This window comes from Gavia stellata, chromosome 9 (assembly GCF_030936135.1).
Source record: "Gavia stellata isolate bGavSte3 chromosome 9, bGavSte3.hap2, whole genome shotgun sequence".
Lineage (NCBI taxonomy): Eukaryota > Metazoa > Chordata > Aves > Gaviiformes > Gaviidae > Gavia > Gavia stellata.
In genome coordinates, this window is record NC_082602.1 from 12,781,429 (window position 1) to 12,807,179 (window position 25,751).

The window sequence follows — 25,751 nt, forward strand, 5'->3', positions numbered from 1 at the left end:
AGGTATTGCAAAAGTCAAAGCAATACAGGCAGAGATTTACTCAGATCGGTTGTTAATACTGTTTAAGTAGCAAGAACAGTTAGTAACCATAGATTTTAAGGTTAACTTCAAAATGTGAATGACTATGAAATCTAAATGTTGTTTAAAAGGAAATACATAGTATACAGATAGCCAAGTAAGCACGGCTTCCAGTATAGTATCATGAAAATCTGCATTTCACAGAACTAAGCTAACATGAAACTGCAAAATGAAGACAAAGAGGTTCTTCTCTTTGTTCTTTCTTGGATAGACTTTCAACTAGTTTCATACAAGACAGTAAGTTGTATGGAAACTTTAGGTTTTCTATTAAAATTCAGACTCAGAAAGAGCATTCTCCTCCACATTATCATCCTGTTTTATCTTTTCCAAAGGACAAGCACACATTCCACCACCGCTCTATTAAATTCCTGATGGAAGGATGAATAACTTGAAGGCTGAAGTTGCCTACCGTTACTGTGGTTACCAAAGTTTCCTACTCACTGAATTGTGTTCCAGTCTGGATATTTCAAGCTTCTGTTACCAGTAATTGTGTTTTCTTTCCTCTTTGCTGTTATTCAAACAACCTTTAAAACAGTCTTGACTTCCATCCTCTGGCCAGCACCCCAGGATGCACCATCTCCTCCCCTGCTATTCATTTCAGGTGCTTTCATTTACTCCATCCTACTCCGTAATCCCAAACCCTACAGAAAAACTGCTTCTTGCGGAAGCAAATGAGTTACAAAGCAGAGGACATGGAGTATCTTCCAGACATACATCCCCAAGGGCACTCGTCTACCCTGCAGGAACTACATAACAGAGCAGTCTGATATACTGAACAGTTACAGATTAACCGTACAAAACCTACTTTGTAGGGCTAGTGTTTTAAACAAGCACCAGATATCCTAAACACAGATAATCAACTCTGAAATGGGCACATTTTTTCTTCCTGCTTCTCGAAAGCTGTTTGGTGAACAATAACATCAGCAGCAGGACAGCACTGCTTCTCTGCACTGTTTCGATAATAAACCAGATCATTGTTTTACAGAATTCAAATTGGCGGCTTTAATCCAGGGTAAATGTGAGGTTGGACCAAACTACAATGAACTTATTGATGCAAAACCATATAATAAGGTCATTCCTATGTTGCATTTCTACCTAGATTATAATGAAACTAGCAGAGCAGGATTTTGATGACATCAAAAGTGAGCAATTGCTCACTTTTTAAAAATGCACTGTCATCCCTCCAGGAAACATGCACAAATATTTATCTCATATGAAAGTGCAAAAACTTGTTGACATAAAAAAGTTTGAACAGCAGTTCCTTGCCTGCATTTCCCCTCATGTTTTTTTCTCCGTAGTGTATATACACTGTCTGAAGTATTTTCTTTGGTTCCTTTAAAATTAGCAACAATTGTATTGAGCTTTTAAAGTGAAACAAACCTTTGAATCTTCACAGGATTTAATTAAACCCATCTTATACTTATTTAATTTTAAAATAACTGCCCTTGGGGCGGGGTGGGGGAAGGCAAGAATAGCTGAAGAATCAATGAGCGACCTAGGGTATTAACCAAACTCAAACTGGGGGGGGGTATAAAGACTCTCTGAGGAGTTACTAAACACCAATTTGCAAGTTCTAATGTAAGAATGAAGTTAAGAAAACAGCCTTAAAGTTTTTTAATATTCATCTCCTTGGGCAACTGCCAAATTCAGAAAGTAATTTACTAGGTACATCTTTTAAAATTACTAGGACATTTCAAGGACAAAGTGTTGATCCTTTTGCATATTTTCCAGGAAAACTTTCAAATCTTGGGAGGGACTTTCCTGAAAATTGCTTTTTATAGACTCTGTCGTCCATGTTTTAATGGGCTTCTGTTATAAGGCTAAATCAAGTTCAAATAAGGAGAGTGTCATGGAAGCAGTCTAGGGGTACAAAATGTACTTGAATGCTTGAATCAGTTTATCAGTTAATTAAGCCATTAAAACTGTGCAAATAATTCATTTTTTCACAGGGATGCAGAATTTAGGGAATAAAATTCCTTGTAAAACAAACATATGAAAATATCTTATATAATTCATAATTTTTTTTATTTTTCCTTTTGAAGCAATATTTTTACTTTTAAATTTAAGGTTTTAAACACACAAGATTTTGTTTAAATGTTTTGCTTAAATTAATTCAAAGGGAAATTGCTTGACCTTAGGTTTTTAAATTTGGCAGGGCTGAAATTATTTTAACTATCTTAATGCAAACACCTATGTAGATTAACTTTAGTAGCATAAACAGTGCTTAGCAAAGCACATTTCTGAGTTGGTAACAGCGATAACAAAAAACCAGAAACCCCAATAATTTTGGAGCTTCATAAGGAATTAATTAATTCACCACAAAATTAGAGATCACTGAAAACAGAAGTAAATCAGGGAATTGCTGAAGTCCGCTGTTTCCAGGACAATACGAAATGAACCTAGGTGATAAACTCCCAGGAAACTTTGATTTTGTGAGTTAGGGCCTTCAGGATTCATGCTATATATAAATTAATGAGGTCTATGTACTGTGATGAAAGATTGGCCTCTTCTTGCCTCCTGTTGACTGACAACGCGGACAGTTTTCATCAACAGAAAGCCATTGAGAAATGTGTGTGTGAACATTTTTAGGAACATATCACAAACCATCCTGGAGCTTCAGGGTCCCTGCCTAACACCCAGAAAATCAAAGAAAGCCGTTCTCAAGCAGAGAGAGATGAGAAGCTTCTTCAGTGACAATGCTGCTGCCCATCTGCCTACTGAGAGTCAGATCTATTTATGGCATCGCAGTACAGGCCCCCAAAATCACCACGACTTTTGAAAACCTTGGCCTGGCGAACTTCTCTAAGCCTGTCCTTTCGTATGGTGTGCTGTTAGACTTTTTTTATAATGTTAAAACAACACTGTCGTTTCCCTCGAATAACTTATACTGTAATTTGCAAAACCAAGATGATGGGCGACAGATACACAGACTGGTCCAAGGCAGTAAAAGCAGTTGATTAACTGAGTGGGACAGTTACAGAAAACTACTGTGTAGCAATTGTTGTGCAAACATAAAAGGATGTTTGAGGCTTTCTAAACTGCAAAGGCAATGAAGCACAAGATGAAGGCAGATCCGATTTGGAAAATTATGCAGCTGTCGGTATGCTAAAAGAAGATGAGTTCAGGAAGCACTCACCCCACTCCCAGGCCTTTGGAATATATAAAACTCTATAAATGTAAAAAATTACATAGAAGAATCAGCAAGACTCAACAGTAATACAGAGAACAGGGCAGACCAAACCCATCTTTCCCAAATTTTCCTAATAAAGCCTTGATTACATGTACACTGTATTAAAAAAGTAACTGTCTAGTGAAAACTAACATTTTCTGCTATCATATCTGCCACTGTATATTATTTCACTGCTGCTAAACCATGGTGTTTAGGGTGACTTTAGCAGCAGGCTGATTTTAATTTCTGTTTAAAAGGAAAATAAACAATTTTAATTCCATTTACTTTTGCAGTGCCTTTTTAGCTCAGCTCTGACAGAAAGGAAGTCAGACATTTGGATAAATGAGCTAGGTTGATTGAATATTGATAAGCCAATTTTTAATTTATCAAGGTTATCTAGAGGTGCTAACCTGACACTGCATACTAACAAGAAATATCAACACACCAAGTGATGTGTGCAGTGAAATATTTCTTTGGGGAAACAGTTCTGGATGGACTGGGATTATTAAAATTAGAACCTTGCAATGGGGATAGAAAGTGACTTCCTAAGGGGAAATTAAAAGCAGGTGAGAAGCGTGACAGAGAGGCTGAGATGAATAGGTGGCAAATTTTATACTTTGCACAGACTGCAACATAAAACCCACATCAAATCAGTATGGATGAGAGAGAAAGAGAGAGAACTACCTTTGTGAAAAGTAGAATTAACCTGGCACAAAAAATGCTAATGTTTCACTGCTCCAAATTTTCACAGCAAGCCAGGTAATCGTTACAGACCTTACAATACACTTTCCACATTGTCAAAAATCTGCCAGGCTTGGCAGCCCCCTACAAAAGGCAATGTCCAAACAACTGAGAAGAAGCAAGCGAGCATTATTCTTCAGTCTTGGGAATTCAGAAAAGAGCACAGTATATTGTAGCAAGAATAATGCCAGAGGAATATGTAAGTTTTCAGAAAAAGAGCACCAATTCCTCTCTTGCCTCATAGAAAACATATAATAAAATGACTTTTTATATCAGCACTGGACCAATGTCAGACGTTTGCGTGTTTTCATTAGAGATAAGTAATTAGAACACTTCATTTCATAGGTTTATCAATAACTTAAAGGCAACGTGAGACTCAAGTGCACATCAGTGGGCAGAAAATACTAGAAATAAAGCTTTTCTTCAGGATTTCTTCCTCTTGTGAAGCTAAAAGTACAGAAGTCTTACTTAAGAACTTTCTTGTGGTTTAGCTTCTGCTCACTCACTACAGCAGCAGCAAGTAGCATTAACTGTGGCACCTTATGCATATCCTGACTGATCCCAGCCAGGACAGTCACAGCTAGTGGCGTTCAACATTGACTGCTGGTAGCGTAGCACTAAGCATAAATTTTCTACCATAGCTGTGTTAAGATCTGATTTTACAGATGACTTTCCTTACTGCTGCCCTGCACAGAAGAGTCTCTGCTGTAAATGTCCTTTGTCAATACTCATTTTTGTATCTTTTCCACTTCTGCAAGACCCTACTTACTGTAATCTTTCATCTGTACCCATAGAATTATGGGGCATATAGATTGAGATAGCAATCTCCTGACTTGGGCCACAATTGACTCCTTTCATCAATTCCTCAAATGCTTTTCGCCAATATTCTCTCAAAGTTTCAAAGTTTGTAACAGATTAATGCTGTAGCTGCTTTACGCTTCAGAGACAGACACTAAAAATGATCTTACAGCATTTTCCCCCAAATAGGAATATAATTGAGTAGACTCAAGAGAGTCTATGTATCTCCCCGTTGCATGTAGCATTCTAGTAGTGTGCTTTTCATCTTTTCATTATTCTACATGCTCCTGTCATTTTTCTCCTGTATGAGATCAATTACTCCCTAGCTTGATGTACACGCTTAGTTCAGGGTTTTGTTGATTCTTCACTGATCTAAAATAATGTCTCCATACTTTGTTAACTTTGTTTATCTTTCATTAGGGATATGTCATTTGTCTTTTCAAAGGCAAATTTTTTTACACCCCATGCCCTTGGCGAGTCTGGAGGTGAATTCTTTCGTTCATGACTTCACAACTGGTTACAATTCAGCACAAGCGACACTATTAGCTGCTCAAATTTTGTCCTCCTTTTAGGACAACTTAACACCACCACCATTTGTAAAATCTGCTTCTCCACTTCCCCCCACTCCCCCATTTGGGAAGACCTATCCAATAAGACAGTCTGATATCAAAACAGGTCATTGAAAAGCTACTTTTTGATTCTATCTCAGCACCCACCTATTTACCATTTCCAACACAAGTGGCAACATAGTTATAAGTGCATTATTATTTCTAAAAGCTTACCTTCATGTTTGCATACAAAAAACATCGCATTTCTTATTTGTTCTAAATATACTATTGTTTCAGATTGTTACAACAAAGAAGTAATACAGGTGTTCCCTACCAAAAAAATCCCCCCCAAAAACCCAAACCAAATATACATAATCAAATTCCTATAACATTTGAGCAAATAATTAACAAATATGCTATTAATGTGTAGTGTCTAAAGCTAAAAAGTTGAGATGGATTCTGATTTATTGCACTCAATGCATTATGAATAAACCCATCAAAGTCAAGATAAAGGAATAAGATACTACTGTACTTGAATAAAGGTAAGTAATTCCTGAAAGAAATTGTTTAAAAATTATTCTAGATTCTGTAAACTATTTCATATTGCCATAGGATTTTTGTGCTTGTAGAGCATATATATTATTAACTTCGCAGCTGAGAGTCTTCACTGACATAAGTTTGTATTTGTCACGTCCCTCTCACAGAGGACGCAAAGGAGCATAGTGAAGCTGGAACTGATAAAGGCATAGTCTGAATTTGATCTCTTTTGGATGACCCATACTACTGTCGTGGTCCAATTCCTCTTATGTCTTAGACCATATTAATTGGAAATAGAAATCTGAAATATTAAATTGATAATGCACAGCTTTTAATTTCCTTCAGACATTATCATACTGCATCAATTTGCACAGCTCTGAGAATCATTCTGTGTGAATTAATGATGCATTTCCATATCTGCATGATAAAGATAGAGGGCTGTGACAACATTTACATCTGATACTATTAGAGTCACTTCAATGATAATCATTAACAAGTCCATTAATGAGAACATATTTCCCTGAGGCACTATGGCCATTCGACATTGTAATCTAAATTTATACTCTCCAGAAACTCTATTCAGAAAGCAATGAATTAAGCCTCTGAACTATATAAAGGTGATCAGCCAAGTTATCTCACTGCACAAAAAAGATGAGGGAGACTTCCTTCAATATTGGCAGTATAAAAGATTAAAATGTACAATTGTCTTTTTTTTGTTTTTAAACCAATACCTGTATTAGAAATACATTGGCTGAAAGCTGCATCCCAATGGCTTCGAATAACTGAGCAACACATATTCAAACCCTTAACTTTTAGTAGGTTATATTTAACTGGAATAACAAAGTTCAGAAACTCATCACACTAATCAATATAATCATCTAATAATAATGACTCTGACTTGTTAAAACACAAATCCTATTGGCTTGAAGACTGTACCATAACTTAACGCAGATGTGACTGAAATCAGAACAACTGCAATAAGCAATTCCTTATTTGTCAGCGAATGAAATAATAGTTGAAGAAACAGAAGAATTATTTTCATTTCAAAATTATTCTATTATAAAAATACACTCAGCTTTCTACTTTCTACGAAACTCGTTTCACCTCAGGCCCTAACAGATAGTAATAATCATTCACCCTACAACAGGCATCTAAGCTGACAGCTTCAGACCAGTAAATAATGTGGACAAAAGTAGACAGCTGTTCCCAAGTCCTGATACTGCAAGAATGAAACTGGGAGGGCATCACTGCTGCAATCTCTCCCGGAACTAATCTGGCAGTGAGCAGAATTTCAGACTCCTGGACTGTGTACTTGGTATCCTTCATCTGTGTTAAATCAAAAGTTTGCTGGAGTCAACAAAATATGAAGTCCTCCTTTAAATATGTATTTCTGAGGAAGAATTTTTTTGTTTCTTGAATTGCCACAAACCCAAACCCAACTATTCATTATTGTCTTTAAAGGCCCTTCCTGAAGGCACAATTTCCCAGAATGTCAGTATTAAGTAAAGCAAAATAAATTATGCCCAAGATAAAAAGGAGAAGTGTGGATTGGTATACTGAAGCCATGGGTAGCCATTCCTGGAAAACACAGCCCTATAGCCTCCAAGTTCACTACTGAACTACTCCCATTTTACCACAAATCTGCCCTGGCCATGATGGATTTTGCTTTTGCAGATAAACATCCATTTATCTTAAAGTATTACAGAAGTTAAAAGACAATTGGCAATAAATGAATTGTTTACATTGCAATGCAAATATAAGCAATTCCCTCAAGAGTTAGCACCAATCATTCAATTGTTTTAGGATTTTTTTTTTTGCCCCAGCAATAGAAATCTATTGCTATTTAGAAGTTATTTATGTTGTTCACTCCACGTACCATGAGAATATCTGACTGGAGACTGACTGTTAGCACAGTATTAAATACTAATACCTCTTCATATTTGTGTCATATTCACGATGAGCTCTACGCTTTATTAGCAAATTGAGATGAGAAATAAAATAAACATGGAGGTGATTATATCCTACCCCTGTTTAATATGAGATTCTTTGATTTTTCTATGTAGCCTCTGATAGAAACAGAAGAGTGAACTAGGTGAACCTTCAGTTTAATGCCATATAGGAATTTCTGCCTGTATAAACACAATCTAGTTTAAAAAAGCTTTAAACCACTTCTGTTTCCTCTCAAGTCTCTCACAGACAACTTGGGAGTTTATGTACAATACCTGTGTCTTTACTGTTTCCTTAGCCATGTTATAATTTCAAGGCTAATTTCCTAGAGGGGAAAACACGTTTAAAAATTTCACTTCTTATGTACTGCTCTTAGCTGGAAAGGAAAACATATTGTCAACAGTCATGTTAAGAGCATCGAACTTCTGAAGCTATTATTACTCTCTAAGAATTTAACATTTAAAACCAGAACCTGAAATTTCACACAATATGTTATAGGTTACTCAGTGATCATCAAGGTCGCTTTTAAGCAACTCCTTGTGAAATGTTACATACAGAAATGTAAAGCGAGTTTTGCGTTATAAAATACAATGAAGCATTTTAAAATCCAAATCCCTTCCTTCCCTCCCTCCAAGGGAACAAATTATTTTTTTTCCTGGAAACCAGCGGGCTGCTAGATTCAGACTCTGTTTGCCAAATCTGAGTCTGGATGAATGTTTCACAGTGAAGACATAATACCTTGGAAAGAGAAAACACACGTAACGAACCTGACAAGAACAGCAGTGCACACAGGGCTTAGCCATGGGAACAAGCACTGTGCCAAAATTAATCACATCCAGAAAAGTACAACTCCTTCATGTTCATCTTTAGTGCTTGCCAATGGTGCTGACAACTTTTAACATGAAGCAATATATTAAGAGCTTTTTGAAAACCTGCAAGGAGATTAAAGAATGGTGACGTCTCCTCATGCTCCGCTGAGGCAATAAATGACAACGAATTTTCTGAAACGCACTGAAAAAACTGCATCAGCACACAAAGGTACTTGAACCATATTTGTGACAATTCACAGGAAAACCTGAATTCAAAGTTCCCAGTGAAATGTATCTTTCCCGATATATTCAACCACCTGCAGTGTTCTAACAATGCGGGCTCCCATCCTTTGTTGCACTGGCTAAGCAAAATGTCAGGCAGAGTTCTGCATCAACACTTCCACAAACCCAGTTGAATTGAAATTCTTAATAAAAGCATTTAAAAAAAAAAAAAAAACTTTCTAGGTTTTTACTGTGCATAGCATATAATTTTTTTGTGTGATCTACTGAGTAGTGTTTGCTTCTCTTGGAAAATCAACTGCCTTTTTTGCCCCCCTCCCCCCCTTTTTTTTTTTTACTGGATCACAGGAGCTTCTTCAAACTTTATCACATCTGTTGCCACAAGTAAGGTTTTCCTATATGTGTACAAACATCAGTTTGGGATCTTCAAATCTAAAAAGAGATTTAACTTAAGGTTTATTGAATCATCGTAGCAAGATCATTTCTCTAATATTTTACATGGAATGAAGAATGTGCCTTTCAATTCTATTTAAAAAAGAGCATTAAGTGTTGTCCGGTTTTGCGATCCATTACATTCTGGTTAGGAGTCTACTAATGCATGACTTGTTCTACTACTGAATTGCCTCCTTGAGACTTGGTGTCTTCTTAATAAGACCATTCTTGACAGGAACAAGGCTTCCATGGTAACAAAATAGTAGAGAGATTTCTAATTACCTCTGGACAGTTAACCTTCATTATTGTTCCATAACTCCACTGAGTCAGTGTTTCTGGAAATCACTCATTGCAGGCGGTATCTCCAAACAGGCTGACTCTGCAAGACAGGAAAGAAGCCCATTTTAGTGACTTAGTAATAATAACAAGAAATATACAAAGCGATGAAATGAAAAATAAGAAAGAAAACAACATGCAATGATTTAAAGATTTGGAGGAAGGAAAATAGGAGAGAACAGAAAAAGGTAAAGTGGGAAGGCAAAACTGGATAGAAGGTAGCAGAATGGGAAGAAAGTTCAGGGACAAATGTAGGAATGACTACTCCTCTTGCTTCTCCACAAGCAGAGCAGTGGTGTGTCAAGTATCTAAATCCAGATATCTACACAGAGAAACGTCAATTTGCTGTACAGTATCGCGTTCTGTAGTCTTTGGGGGTCACTTCAGAAGTCAGGCTCAGGCTCTTCCAGAAAGGCTGCAAAGCGAAGGGGACACTAGTTTCCATGGACAATTGCTCCCTGAAGTGTGTAGATTTTACCAGAAAAAATCCCAAATACTGAAATCTGAATCTCTAGATCAGCCTTTCTGGATCTCCACACACACTTTGTGCAAATTACTTGGCAGTCCATTTTGGCTAGAGGAGTTGGCAGGTTTTAGCAGTTCACAGTCTCAAAAAAGCTTTCAGTAACTTTTGTTAACTTCTCTGTATGTGATTATAAATGAACCTTTTCTCCTCTTCTAAAGTACCAGTTGTATGGGGGGCACACAGAGCTTCAGGCAGGATTATATTTATCAAGGCTGTTGCTGCAAATATTACTTTTACAGTCTCAAATGTCATCTTAAAATCTAAACACCTGCAAGTGTCTGATATGGTCATATCAACTGCGACTGGTTCACACAACAATAAACTGTGAAGTCTGTTGGGTTTGTGCTGTTTTCCCCTTATCTTTCGCTTTTTGGAGTCTGCGACAGCTTTATGGGAATGCATTATTCCTTGGGAAAGTTAAGATCTGCACAGTCTTTTCAATGAAAGACAGTATTCACCAGTTTTATGAACAGTAAAAAAGGGCTGTAAATGGATTCAGCAGCATGAAACTGAGCAATTTGCTTCCTGGTTTCAATGTAAATAACATGTAATAAGAGACCTGCAGAACCGACTGCAGACGCCCACGTTGTTATGCTGTTGGCATACACTTGCTGCTTTGTACTTGGGAAATGAAAGTTGCATAATCTTGTATGTCTGACAAAATCACGAGGCAAGGGTCATTTTATCATTTGTGCCTGGGTATATTGCATTATCTTCCAACTAAATGGTGGTCTAAAGCCATAGTTTCTGATAACCTCCTGGCCACCACAGAGTAAATACAACCTTTTTAAATTTCAGAGTTGCTGCTGCTATTTAGATTAGGCAAGTACTCCAGTTAAAATATTTGCCTTCCCAATTTATTTTCACAGTAATTTTCCAGGGAATTTCGGATACTAATGACCGTGCAAATTTCCAAGTTTGACAGAGGAAAGAGATGTCAGACAGTAGAAACCTTTCTGCCAGATCATGAGGTATGAAAACTTGTAACAATTGTCATTCCTGAATCAAGACCTAAGCTGATGCTTACTTTCACCTAAAGTTTTACCTTCATGAAACTGTAGAAAAAATGAAATACAAAGACTACGTGAAAGTCTCCTGAGATTGTCCGGTATTCAAAAATTTGTAATGCAAGAAGGCTTGAGAGTAGGATTAGGGTACAGATCTGGATCTCAGAAAGGCACTCCAAAAACTTAGTCCAAAACTTTCCTGCAGGGAAATTCCTGCCAATTTTTCTATTCCCTTGCTATTTTTCATTAGGCAGCTGATGCAAGAACTGACTCACAAATAGGACAAAAACGTTAGTCCTAACAGAATAACATATTTTCTAAAACTACTTCTACTCTTTTTGACGGTAAGGGATTTCAGAGGTCTTCTGAGATGAGAACTACTTTTGCTATGAGTTCACTAAGGTTTTTACTCATTATCATGTCTAGAATTACCTGAAAATTTAGCTTCATCCTAGCAACCAACTGCATCCCAAAAATAACTTTCTAGATAGGTAGTTTCGAATCTTTCAAAATAACAACTACAATGTGGCATAATTGCAAGGGGTAGTTTGGTAGTATAGAGAATATAATTACATGGTATTTCTTATATGAGTCATCCTGGGGACAGAAATGAAAGGAAGCAATAAAAATTAGTCAATCATAAGCTTAAAATATTCTGGCCAATAAATTTAAACAGCCAACACACTTTACATATATGTGGCACGAGCAGCTCCTGGTAAATTATGCAGCACCTGGCAAATACTGTTAATTCCCTTGCACCTAAGTTAATTGCAGATTCCAGCAAGCAATCAGATATGATTAAACTACATTTTTGGAAACTATCAAATGGTTCAGGCTGAAGGAAGACAGCTTAAAATAGACCTTTAAAAGGTAGCGCTAATTAGGCAAAGTTTTAATTCTGCTCTTTTCTCAGCTTCAGAATTACAGGGACAAATTTTCCTTTCAGAGCATCATGTGAAAAGTAGCTGTAATCACTGGGACTGTACAGGTAAACAGAAAGCAAAATTTTAACCTCCCGTGAAGAATTTCTTTTGACCTCTATACTCCAGGAAGAAGTATTCTACAAACAAATCAAGCTTTTTTTACTGGGTCTTCACAGTGCCTTAGGACAACTGGTCCAGCTGCTGTGGCCTATTTGCATAAGAGCTTTCTCTTTAAAAAGGCACCAACGAAGTTAGGGAATGCTGGAATATTCTGAAAGAAAGAGGTCTAAGGAAACAGCTAAGCAAGCAGCGTTACTTGAGAAGAGATGATGAGTAGGGAGAGGAAGGAGATGGGAAGACAGGAACTCTCCGGAGTCGTTTGGGAAGCTGTTTTCAATAATGCAATATGCAGAATGCTCTATATCACCCAGATTATAAATTATCTCTTATCTCTCCCTGACGTCTCCTCTCATCCAGGCCTGTTTTCCATTTTGATTTAAGTAACCTGTTCCTCACTGACTTTCTTAACACTCGTCTCTTTCTTAGTCTTGTAACTGTCTTATTTTCGCTTTTTTTCATTGCACCAGAACATGCCTCCCTTAGTCACCTCAGAGTCCTGGCCTCCCTCCTACCTCCTGTTTCCATTTCTAATTGCACTAGAGACTCCGATTAAACTACTGAGCTCAAAAAAGCCCATGGCTTTCACCACATGAACCTGACGCATAGCAAAGCCTATCCTGAACTGAACGACACGGACCTCCTTCTTCTTCTGCAGTAAAAAACACAACCTTCTGTACCTACAGCACCAGGAAACTGACTGAATAAAGATCATAAGGTAGCAAATGTGTTTTTAATGTCACTGATGATAGCAAAAGATAACTTTGTACACCCAAGCTTGGCAGTATAACCATGCTGTAACAACCCCTACTAACAGCAACAGCCACATTTTTCCTGCTTGATACTCTAGGTCATTGCATCCTGCCTAAAGGCAAGTGGCATGCGCCTTAGGCAGAGATAAATCTCAGTTCATATTCAGAATTTATCTAATGCCGTGAGATCTTTCAATCTTCTGTAATTGCCAGAAAAATAAAAACTATATTTTAAACCTTAAAAAAATGTACAAATATGTTTTGTGATTAGGAGTACTGTGTACATGGTGAAAACTGAACAGTGACGAAAAAAACAGGTGTGTGTTTTAGTTTTAATGATGTACTCATAATAGCTTTCTCATTTTTCTCCTTCAATGGAATAAAACTATTTTACCACACCAATACTTTATCTTGAATGAGAGTATATACAGTTTAAAATAAAGAGCTGGGAAATGTTAAAACAGTACTGAAAATCTCTGGGTTTGTGAGTTGTTCTAGCTGAAGCTCAGGCATTTGGAAAGCAGCATCCAACTCATTTATACTCAGCAGTATATTTTCCCAATTGTAGCATATTAGTTGTTCATCAATTTTGTATTACTGAGCCCCAAAGTGGAGTATGTCAAATGAAGACAGAAAGGACAGAGTGTGGGTAGACAGACACAAAGTGCTTGTACATGCCAGACTGCCTGATCAGAAAAAAGGAATTACTCATAAATGGGACTTTTGAGACGAGTATTAGGCACAACTGTGCTTCCTAGTCCTGTAAAAATTAGAGAGACAGACTCCACTCCTTTGCAGGTAGAACTAGCCTAAGTATCAAATTCATTTTTTCTGATTTCCATGACTCATCTAGCACTAGTAGAGGGCCTGATTTGCAAGTTATAGCCTTAGCAGCTGTGAACTTCATCGTGACAGATCACATGAAAAAGCGCTGATACTACTACATTAAGCAAGATCAGTTACTTAATGTAATTGATGTGCTGGAAGGGGATCTAGAGGAGCTCCCAGAGGCCCCTTATGAAAATTTATCCATCAGACTGAGGGAAGAATGGATGGTCTCCTTGTCTTAGGTTGAATCAATTTCCTTTGTACACTGCTGAATCTTTCCAGTACAAAGCACTTGTAAGTCCCAGGGATATAAAAGTATATCTGAAGACCTTACTGTTTGGTTTTTTTAATGGACTGTTTACATCAAAATGCCTGTATTTATAAGCAAACTGCCAGGAGAGAAAGATTGTGAATCCCACAGGAAAATCTTTGACCCCATACCCACTTAAACTACTGGAGGTATAAGTTCCATCTGTACCATCAGTACATGAGAACGACTAATCAAAATTTGGTGACCAGGACTTTAATGAAGTTGTTTGTTACATACATGCATACATACATACATGCCTGCCTACTGCACGTATTCGTACCTGCAACCGGTCAGCGTGTTTGCAATTGGCAGAAAGGCCAATAATTGGGTAGGAATAAGAAACAACTATTCTCATCTCTGAGCCTTTCCTTCAACTTTATGTACAAAGAACAAAGGCAGAACAAAAGAGGAAAAACTTGAAAGGTTGGTTCATGTTTTAAATCGGGTTTTGCAACGAAGCCTATAGAGTTGCTATTCCAGTGGCTTTCCTTAGCCCTGAATACATGCTTTGAAAGCTGAGATAAGTATCTGTAAGCTTGTAGCTTTTTTTTGCGATTTGTATTCAACAGAGTAACCAGAAAACACTCCCTTGAAAAATACCTGGTCTTAAAGTAGGGGACAATTCATTTGACATGGGGCTATCCACCAATAGTTTTTCAGTCAATCACAGGGATAGTCCACCTTTCTGTTGTGATATGATAAAGCCAAGCTCCAATTTTAGGCTTTTAAAAAAAAATGTTAAATGGTGGATTTTCATAAATACTATCGACGCAAAATTGATACGTTTGCTTTTATTTCAGAAGACATTGTTTATTCTGAACACTAAAACCATTCAAACCAGCTGCTGTTTGGTCAGACTTGCATGTTTCTGTGCTGAAATTTCCTGAAGCACTTTCCCTCTCCTACTACTAACTTATTTAAACATACATTCCATTTGGAATTCAGAAACACAGAGACTGAAGTTACTCATACACCATTTTTTAAGTTTCTCAAATACATCCCTAACTGTTTGACACTATACACAAATGATAAATTAGGTCATACTAATTAAAGCAAAAATAAACTCATAAAAAATCAATTTAAAGCTAATGTCTAACAAATAAACATAGCAGAAAGTTGGGGTTTAATCATACATGAATTGTCCATTCAATTACAAAACCCTCTCAGTAATTACCTTATTTTATTTACATTGGCTTAATATCATTTACTCTGGAGACAATATCACCACATTGAGAGCAACCTGATTAAGTAAAATCATGGCAAAAGAGAATTTTAAACTCTCCTCACGTGGTTTTGTTTAGAAGCACTTTATCCCCATAATGCAGGGCAATATTATCAGTACAACTCTTTGCTTATGTAAATACCATTAGTCTCCTCAGAGTCCCCTGAATATAGGTACACAGGTATACAGAAAGGGTTTTAAGCAAACAAGGATGTAGGAAAGGATTGGCTGGTGCCCCATGACAGAAAGGTGTTTTAACCCATGAAACTGAAGTAGAGAGCACATTTCAGTTCCTTGATACTGTGTGACACTGAGAAATGGCTTGGTCTTAGCAAAACCCTGTTTCTTACCTTTTAAAGTAAAAAGTAACAAAAATACTTAATCTCTTATCCACCAATCTATAAAATTAGACATTTTGACAGAGTTCTAAAATTTTTTTAAAATTCACTTAAAAAAAAAAAAACAAACAACACCCAAGGCACCCTCCCGAAAAACGACCACCAGCAGCTAGATACCTACATCTTTGTCAGAGCATGGCAAGAGAAGAATAATAATGTTACTCAGTAGCAGACATTAATTTATGTATGTGGCATCATACCAAAAGGAATTAATGCCCTTAAATGCACAGGTCCTGCTTTCTGAATTCCTCCTTATTTGTACTGCCAAAGAACAGGCAAAACCAGCTATTTGAATCTATGCCATGGCAGGGAACTATCTTAACATCTGTGTTTTCTTTCTAAAATACCTGCATCATTGAGATCCATTTCTGTCCCAGATTCCTTCTCATGCTATCCAATTAACCAACAACGATATAATCACCCAACAGAAATTGATGCTCAGAAAAATAACTTCATATTTAGAATAAGCACTTGAATTAAAATGTTTGTTAGCAAGATAGTACAATGACATGAAAACCCACACCAAAATTGTGTGCATTTTCAAGCTCAAAAACTGAATTACTTTCAAAGCAATGAAAATTTTTACGGTCAATGACGTGTACAAAAGGCAAAAAATCCTGAATAGTTAGTTTAAAACCCAAAATATTTATCTTGCTTAAAATCCAAGTGAAACAAAAGATTTCTTGCCATATCCCACCATCCAGAATTTGCTTCCTCCGTACAACAGCACTAAACTAAGAACAAAAAATTCGACACAAATGTGCTTAGCAAATTTGCTGGCACATCCACTTAAAGCCCATAAAGCACACATACTGCTAGGCTTGACGTCAAGAAGTTATAAATCAATTCAACACAGAAAACAGCTGAAGGACTCTGACATCAGACAGAAAGGTCCCTCAGTGAATTAGAAGCTTGGTTGCCACCACCTGCACACGTGTGGATGACGCTAGCATCTGTGAATGGCACGCAGGCTCACACAGTATCGTGGTCTGGGCTTTTAACTTGTCTATCTAGCAGGTTTTCTAGTTGAAAGCGGTTTTCTGTTTCTGGCTAGATCAGCTGCTATCTATAAATATTTTAACTCTCATAAAAAATACATCACCTCTACCCTGCACTTATGGCTTTGCGGGACTGCCTGAGGCACGTGTACAAGCTACCTAATTTCTCTGAAGAATTGCAAGAAACACCAATTTTAGGACTGACAGTTTGGGGTTATTTAATGGATATTTTCTATGTGTACTTGGTCATTCACAGAATGAGCCTGATAAGCTATGTATTCCTGTAAATGTTATGTGATGGCATTGCTTTCTGGAGCCTTGCCATCTTCTGCTTCTGAAGAACAGACATCAAGACTACGATTCTTCTAGGATCCCTATCCCAGACCCAACCATCTCAGCCTTCCATATTTCTTTGGAAAAAGGAAACCAATTTCATATACGTGCTAGGACAAAAGTTATTTGAAGCATTTCTCTCAGTCTCCACATCATCATCACTTTCACTCACTCCAAGTCATCTCCTATATTATCACTGGTTTCCAAGGCTGGCTCCTGGGCTTCTTATCAAACCGCACAGCAGTCCCCTCTTCCTTTAGTTTCTTTTCTCAGCCACCTTGTACAGTCACTCTTTGACATACTGTCTCTCTTTATTCCTTCCTCTTAGTTCAAAGGGCTCTTGGGCTCTTTGCTTAGCCAATCTCTGTATATGCACCCGTAGACTAATTTTCCGCAAGCCATACAACCTGAATTATCAGAAAGGAAAAATGTGAAGTACAATAGAAGATATGAATGGCAGCTGTACTATGTATTAATCCACTTATAATAGGGTTCTTGAGAGCTGAAAGCTAAATGCATAACTTAAGAAAGAAATCTAGTAGTGAACAGTATCAAAAAGAAGAGATATCTTATGTTGTATTAAAAAGATCATAGACATCCTCTAAGTTTAATATATTAATTTTAAAATGCTGGTGATTCTATAAGACTTATTGCAGTGTTGAGCTCAAGAGTTGAAACATGCTATTAACATGAGAAAATTCCATTGCGAAAGTAATTCAGAATCTTCAATAATTTAATAGATATGTATGACATCACTCTTTGCCATTCCCTCACTTTTACATTAGCATCTACTCAATTGCTTCTCCTCACAAGACAGACAGTGGGTCAGAGACTGTGAAAGTGAAAGCAATTTAATTTCAAAAGTATTAGCTATTCCCTCATGATTTTTGATTTGTCTTATATTCTTCTGGTCAGATAATTAAAACAGCTTCATGCAATAAAATGGTCAGTCAGCTTGCACAACAAAAGATAAATCACCATTGTTACATCCTAAGACATTATAAAGCCACAAGTAGTATGGAAATATACCAAAGCAATGGCACAGAAACAACTGGCTGACTGAGACCCACCCAGTTCTTCAGCTAAATTCTTTTATCTAAGAATATACTTTAATTTATTAAGCTATCCTAGTCCTTTCTTTAGATGTTCAATGCTTGTTTTAAGCACTACCACACTGAAGGAGCTCTATAAAATACCACTGGTCTTGACCTTTCATTACCTTTGGTTCACTACCCCGACTTTCTAAGACTGATAAATTCAGCTTGTACTGCAGTCGTTGTTTCAGTCCTATCTGTGTAACACCTTTATTATTTTTTTCCCCACTGCTAGTTTGCTTTTTTTATTGTACTTCTGAAAGAGCACTTTTTTCCTAAAAATAATTTTTTTAAAAAATCAACAACCAAGAATTTATTTTAATTTGACAGTTTCTCCATTGCAAGTCAAACAATGAAAAGAAGTAGCTGTTATAACTCGTTGTACCTAAATTGTCAAAAAAATAGAAAAGTGGGGAAATCCTGATACAAACTGCAACGTATCAAGTAGAGCAGGCATGTGCTAAAGAGTTGCCTTGAAACCCTTGAATGAGTTGACTCACTCCTAACAGAAAAATATTTCTGTCTTTTGTTCCACCCCCCCAACTCATTCCTATCCTTCACAGCTTTGTTCTCTCCTGAAATAATTTCTTCCTTCACTCTGGCCACTATGGACTGCTGGAGGGGAGCAAAGAGCTGAGGATTGCTTTATTTCTTCATTGAGATCAGCGGACTGCTGAGGAAAATGACGTGAAAAAGGGGGTCCCCTCTTCAAAACAGTGAGGAATCATTTCTTTCTGGCAGCAAGTCAAGGAGAGGGCACAGATGGATTTAGGAAGTAGAGTCCCCATCTGTACTTCCAGCCTATGCTATCACAGCAAAGCCGCTGCTGTCCTGGCTCCTTCAGCAGGTGACACCAAACGGTAGAGGCAGGAGCACTGAGGGAGTTGTGATCACCCCAAATTATGGAAGTGGAGAAGAAAGGGAAGAGAATTCCACAGGTAATACAGAAAATGGTTTTCCAGGAAGAGGAGGGAACATTCACAACACATGGCTGCCTCACACTGATGTCTCCTCCTTCAACCCATGGAAGATGTTTACCTAGTTAAATACCAACAGCCCGGGACTAGCTTGCTTCATGATTCAGGGAAACACTGGTGTCAATAGCTAGATTCCAAGTGTGAGAGAAATGTACTTCTCCGTGCTCCCTAATAAGCCTGACTTTTTACAGCTGACCTACTGAAAGGTCCCAGAGTGCTGTGCCAATTAGTCTGCAGACAACATACTCGGAACACCTCTGCTGCCAGTAGAGAGCTAACAACTTTTTATCTAGCCATTTCAAACACAAAACATTTATTCCATGCAGCCAGGTAACAGCTTCTAATGCTTTGACCTCCAGAAAGCATGCTGCAAAGATTACCCCAAAAACATGGTGTAGCTAGAAAGGTGTAGCTAGAAAGCTGATGTCTCAGCTGCAGGGATAGCATGACTCTTGTCCCTTGCGGAGCTGCTTGTGCTGTCCCTCTGCCCTTGCGTTGTATAGTGACCTGGCTGCTTGTTCACAACTGCAGCAGTTCCTGTAGCAACCATTACTTCATACTGTGTCACAGAAAAAACAGAAATAAATGTGGTAGGTAGGATAAGGCAAACGGGTTGAAGAGGTTACAGTGCATTCAGAGGTACAGAGGTTAGAGTGACATCTGCTTAGATGTCACCTATGAAACAGTTTTATACTATAGCAGAAAGACATATACTAGAGCATAAATAACACAATGAATAATGGAAGATTTACTGTAGGGCAGCTACAAGGAAAAGGCTATTAGATACTTAGGCATGACTAACATACTCGATGGTTTATACATGCTTTTTGCCCCCAGTTTGAAATGGGCAGGTATGCACATCCCCAAATTATTAACAATTGCTACTTATATGCCTCCTGGTGGGCAGAATTAGGAATACAGCCAAGAACTAAATAAGCAGGAGAAAAAACATCTACCTTTCTACTGCTGGAGGGGATCCACAGATGCACAAGGGCATTGGGGCAGAGGAGCAGAGCAGGTGCAGCTCTGCACACCAGCTGACAGTCGCTCCCTCCAGGGCTCTCAGCCTGGCACCTCCAGCAAACACTAAGGTTTCAGATGCTCAAAAATAAGAATCACTGGACCACGAGGCCTCTCTACAATGTTGAAGCGCTTTTAAGTGGTTCTCAATTCCCAATAATGCCAGCTATGACTGCCTTAGGCTCACAGTCTTCATGAGTTTGGCAGGCCTGGACCCTATGCCTGCTTCCCTTACGTGAAGGTTTTTTAGAAATGCTAACAAGTAATGCCAACAGAAGTTTGACTGATGTCACAGAATCACAAAGGTTGGAAAAGACCTGTAAGATCATCAAGTCTGGCATATTAGCCTTTTTCTGTGTACGTTGAGGGTTGGAAAAAGGAGGGAGGGGGAAATGCAGAAAGTTCCAAAGACATTTTTTTCTATGCAAATCTCATTTTCCTGTAACTTTTAATGAGTTTTAAATAAACCTGTTATCAACAGGCGTATTATGTGAATTAATGCAGAGCACTAGAATGAAATGTAAAATGTGTTCAAAAAGATAAAACAGGGCAGCGTTATTGGCTGTCACTTGTTTCACTGAAATACTGCATTCTTTCTACAGTACCATCAAAGCTCATCTTCTCATTACTTTTTATTTGCTTTACTTCCCTAGAATACATTTACATAAAGAATAAAATGTCATAATTTTATGCACTGTGAATGGGACCTAGATAACAAGGCAGGGAGAATGCCTTTGCACTTCATAAAGGAGAGCTCAAAAAAGAAGTCTCTGAAGGAAGAAGTTCACTGTAGAATACGTTCATCAAAAACACAGTGAAAACAGTATTGCATCTGATAGGAAGCAAGCAGTTCTGGGACATTTGTCAGGCTCTGGGCCAGATTATATCTCTTTCACTCTGATGAAATCCAGAGCAACTCCATTTAACTAATTTTGTGCCACCTCACCGACAATCAAAATCTTGTTCAGAGGTACAAGTTCCCCATCAAAATATATAGACTTCTTTCCCCTGTGATGTGATCTACCAAAGATGGCACTAGATATAGCCATGAAGTCCAGTGCTATTCTTAGTTGTATAACCAAACTGGCATCCAGTTTAAGTTCCTTCTTAAACGAAAATGATACTCTCTTCCTCTTCCTAAAAATTTTCTGATACACCAGAATGAAGTCCAATGCATTAGATACATAGTATTTTAAAAATTAATTATCAATAGTTTTCAATAAGACTATACAGCATCAGTTACAACTTCAATGGTAATTTTACAAGACGGTGAAAATAACAGTGCCACCATTACCGATCCAAGACTGCTTTTGCAAAGTGTGCTATACAATCCTCAGTTACCCATCAGTTTCTTAGTTTGACACTACATATGAAAGACAATGGTACAAGTGGTCATAACCTGGTTTATAGATCACTAATTGATTATTAATTGAACAAAAAAGTACCTCCATCTGAATTACTCACCTTCCTTCCTGTAGGATGGAGACGTCCATTCTGTAAAGATGGCAGTCCAAATGCTACTTCACAATCCTAACCATAAGGAAATCAACACCAATACAAGTTTTATTTTACATTAGCAGAAATCTTTAAAAACTCCACTGTCTCAATGTGTAGAAAGGCAACCTTATAACAGAATCTTTTTAGCTTATTACAGAGCATCATGACAGAGGTTTTCAAAGATTGAAAGGGCTGAATTTTATTAATACTTTGCTTGCACCATGTCTATGGACCACACTCCCCTCTGCATCAGAACAGATTTTGAGGAAAGGCTTCCCACTTTGAAGAGCTGCATGTAGTAGATGAATTACACACGAATTAATATTGTGAGATATGAGAGACCTATGAGGTTTGGTTTTTTCCACTTATTCCTAAGAGCCACTATTAGCCACATATCAAAACAGAGCAGTACTAGACTGTACATTGTGATCAATGCACAGATATCAGCTCTCACTTGTGTTTCTAGATTTGCTATTTCAAGCACAGCTGTTTGGATTCCTTCTTTTTCCCAGTGGAGATATCAAGATAGTAAACCATCCTCATTTGGATTAGTAGCTACTGACTTAAAAAATTAGACCCATATTCTCTATATATGCTAGGAGATAATTTGCATTCATGGTTACTGTTGAAGATAACACAGCAAAATTAATGTAGGAACCTCCACAAGCTCTTTTCTTGCCTCAACTTGTGGCTTTAGTATTTTAAATATCATTAATTTAAAAAGATACTTGATCTAGGGTCAGAAGGTGATGAATAGAAGACATTAGAAGTCAAATGTCTTCATGTCAACTGCAGATGAGTTTGACAGAAAACGAATCTTACTAGAGCAGAATTGTATCAAACGTAAAGTTCCTAAAACTACATATTTGGATTGAACCGTCTTTCTACCTGTGAAATCTCAAATGTATTTAATATGCTCTGAGGACCAAACACTTTTTTTTCTACCTGTGGAACTACAGATTTTCTGAGCTGATCTGCATACAGGACAGACTGCCCAGAGCCTGTCACTTTTCTTTTTTGCTTCTTCTTCCTTTGGACGGCCAAGCTGTCAGTTTTGACTGCCTTGTCAGACAATGAGGAATGGCTGTAGTTATTGAGAGAGCAATTACTTCGAACCAAGTTCACAGAAGTCAGCGGTCCTAGCTGACAACACAGACAGATGAAGTGAATGCACTGATAAAGAAGGCGGTCTTCAAAACCTTCCCCATTCACATTATACATTGTGGGTTGGCGTATGCACATACACCTACTTCATGGAAATATAACCATTTTTACAACATTTTTATTAGGAAGATATTTGTGGCCACAGCTCTGTAGACTCATCTGGTAGAAGAAATTCAGACTGAATGCTTGTTTAGACAAAATTTTGTTATGCAAAACCTGTGTACTATTTTATTTCTGTTGCAGCACAGACCTGATAAATGTCAGAAGAGTAAAAGGTGCTACGGAACAGAACTGTCTTCAGGCCAACATATGTATCTATGCCATCAAATTCAAGAGGAGGAGATGAGATTAGAGTATTTCTAACCTTGATTATCCAGGCTGCAGGAAAATGATTTTGTATGACTAGGCAAATTAGGCACTTCATTAAAAATATCTTCCTGAACAAACACATTTATAATTTTCCAGGCCACGTTCTCAGAAGATTTGCTTATTTCCTTCTTCTCTTGCTCCTTTAATTTCCAACTAGCATAGACATTTTGTACCTACCACAATGTGGAGGTTCAATTCACTAATGAGAATTCAGCTTTAATGCATTACCCTTTGTGTTCTGTCGCTAGGATTTAAATCCCAGCTGGATGTTCATATTCATGATGAGACTGCAATTATTTCTGGATCCTTGTTGTACTAACATGAGAACTTCGCTTTCAGCAATAAGCAGAGAGGTTGTAAATTCTCTCTGTGCGAGCATCTGAGACAGTAAGAATCCAAAAGAATTTTAATTATCCATCATCCATAGGATCCAGAAGAACTCTGCATTGACCTTCTAAAAGATGTATTGTAAAAATCCACACAGGATTTCTCAGTTTTTTTTTATAATTAATAGAAATACTCAGATGAAGAGCTTTCCTGTGTACAACTCCTTGTATGTAATACTTTGCATGAGTATTGCTTTCCAAAGAAATTTCTGCAACATGGAACTTGCCTGGGTGGCAATGAGACAAAGCTGCTCTGAAAGTACTGTTATGGTAAATCCGAGAGCCAAAAGGATAGCTGATATCCTACATTTACTCTAGCTGATTGCTTTTAGGATACCAATGTATCAAAACCAAGCTGTGTTTTAATTTTCAGACCTCTCAAATTTAAGTGTAACTAGAAATCATAATTGGTAAATATTGAAATTTGGATAGTTTATTAGACTGAGATTCTCAGGTTGAGAAATTGAGCTTAAATCTCTAACTGTGGCTAAATTATTTTAGTGCTATGCCTTCTATATCCTTTAGATCATGAAAGAGCTAAAGAAGCCTATAGTGAAGCATCATGTGAATGAACTGCTCAGATACTGAGTATTTGTAATCATTCTGCATAAACTGAAGCCTGTAAAGAATCTGCCTTAATTATGCATCGAGCAGTCACTGGTAGGTAAGTAGCTTTTAATCAGAGACCTGATTGCCAACTTTTTTGTACCTGATCCCTAATGAATTACCCTGCTACATGTCATTCCTCTAGCCAGTTAATACATCAAATTTACCTTTTTCATTTTGAGGATGTACCACACTTTATACCAAGTCTCTGTATGCCTCATTTTCTGGAAAGAAAAATCACAGACTCTATATATTGCATGTGATGAGAAATTATGAGACTTTTGTTTCATCATAATATCCTTGCCAGAAAAGCAGATCTGAGAGCAGAAGTACTCCAGTTATGGAAAGAACACAGAGAGTAAGTCCAAAGAGGGCAGCAGCAATTACTATGCATAACACAAGAGCCAGTATCTTGTCAGAGCCTTGAATGTAGGTGATAAATTACATTAGCAGAGAGTTGAAAAATTGCCTTCTTAAAATACAGTAGTAACTAAAAAGGGAGCTGATCCTAACTAGATTAGATACAAACACAACACTCTTCTTTTTCAAATTAATGATTATGGCAAAACACAACATTATGCCTATCGTGTACCTGACTAGAAATTCAAATTTTCCATCTTTTTGCTCTTTAAAGTCAACAGCTACAAAATATATTTGATTTGCTCTTCTCTGCCTAATATTTGCTTAGGTGTCAGCCTCTTTAATATACTAGGGAGCTGAAATGTTGCAGTGGTCTAAGCTTGTTTTGAGTCTTCCATTTCCAAAAAATTCAGTGGCAAAACACCCCATTTTGCTCCTTCTTCTCTCCCACACAAAACTGCACTCGAGGTGCCACTGTAGCCTGCTGGGCTTGATAGTTTGTTTTTCCTTCTCGTTAGGGAACTACCTGTCCTTTTATTTTTCCTTTGCAGAACTATGATTTGCACTTGGGCTGGTTACAAGGGTGACTCAGCAGAACATTTCTGCAGCATGTCCCTAGGTCTCTAATATGAACTCTGATGTCACTTCCACTATATCCTTCTCAGCAGAATCACCTGACAGTTCCAAGATGGGAAAACGGCACTCAATTGTCATTATACAGTCCCTTACAGAGATAGACGGGTCCAAGCCGGAATCCCAAAGTACCTGGTGGATTACACTCCGAGCTCATCTCTAGAACTAGGCACTGCAGCTTACGATCATTCATTGTTGAAATAAGCCTTCTGGTAGTGTATGATTTTCTGACCAAGGAAATCTGCAATTGACTTCCAGCAGGCTGTTCGTAATCTTTCTGGAGTAGTAGATTGGTACCACTATCACTCTATTAATAAGAAGAAAAGGTTAATACTGTTTTTTTTAATTTATTTTTACCACTACAGACCACTGAATGATTATGCAAAGCACTGAATTTTCATGGCAAATACAGAGTATTAGTATTACAGGAAAATGTAAATTATTAAAGAGAAAAAATGTCTCCCAAATTCCGCTAGCCCATCAAATTCCATCCAGTGGACATCTAAACAAACAAAGGGCTAAAAAGTAGCCCTCACATATGTCTCTTTCATCCCCTGCCATCCACAGCTGTGGTAAATCTGCCTGATGATATAAGA